Source organism: Sapajus apella, unplaced genomic scaffold (assembly GCF_009761245.1).
Source record: "Sapajus apella isolate SASKATOON/1434 unplaced genomic scaffold, GSC_monkey_1.0 scaffold3691, whole genome shotgun sequence".
Taxonomy (NCBI): domain Eukaryota; kingdom Metazoa; phylum Chordata; class Mammalia; order Primates; family Cebidae; genus Sapajus; species Sapajus apella.
Genome location: NW_022440617.1, coordinates 4,691 through 5,628, shown reverse-complemented (window position 1 = coordinate 5,628; position 938 = coordinate 4,691).

Here is a 938-nt window from a genome sequence, read left to right as displayed (position 1 = left end):
TTTGCTGGAACTCCTGAGCTCAGGCAATCCTCCCGCCTCCGCCTCTCAGAGTGCTAGGATTATGGGTGTGAGCCACCGGGCCTGGCCAATGTATGGTCAACTTCAATGCAGCAATCTTCATATTGCCTGTGATGGAGCCATGTGAATGGAACGGTAGGCACGCACTGGATAGTAACGTACATGCGGTGAACCTGAATGTAGTGATCTTCAGATGGCATCGGACTAAACCAAGTGATTGAAAAAGTAGTGAGACTGCACAGTGATGTACATGAGGTCGCCTTGAGTGCAGCGGCCTTCATACCACATCTGACTGAGCCAAGCGAATGGAAAAGTCATCAGACATTGTATAGTGAGCTGCACACGGTAAACCTGCGTGCAGCCAGCTTCATGCCGCATCTGACAGAGCCAAGTGAATGGGAAGCGAGTCAGACTCTGGTGACGTACGTGTGGTCAATGTGAACGTGGTGATCTCCATACCGTATCTACTGAGTCAGGTGAATCAAAAAATAGACTCAGTAGCAGAGTGATGTTCACACAGTAACTGGAATTCAACAATCTTCATAACACATCTAACTGAACCAAGTGAATAAAAGGCTAGTCAGACTCAGGAGAGCGAAGTGCATGCCATAAACTTAAATGACAGGATCTTCGTACCCCTCTGACTGAGCCAGATGAATTGAAAAGTAGTTAAGACAGCCCCGGCGTGGTGGCTCACACCTGTAATCCCAGCACTTTGGGAGGCTGAGGCTGGCGGATCATGAGGTCAGAAGATTGAGACCATCCTGGCCAACATGGTGAAACCTCATCTCTACTAAAAATACAAAAAAAATTAGCTGGGTGTGGTGGTACGTGCCTGTAGTCCCAACTGCTCAGGAGGCTGAGGCAGGAGAATTGCCTGAATCTGGGAGGCAGAGGTTGCAGTGAGCCGAGTTAGAGCC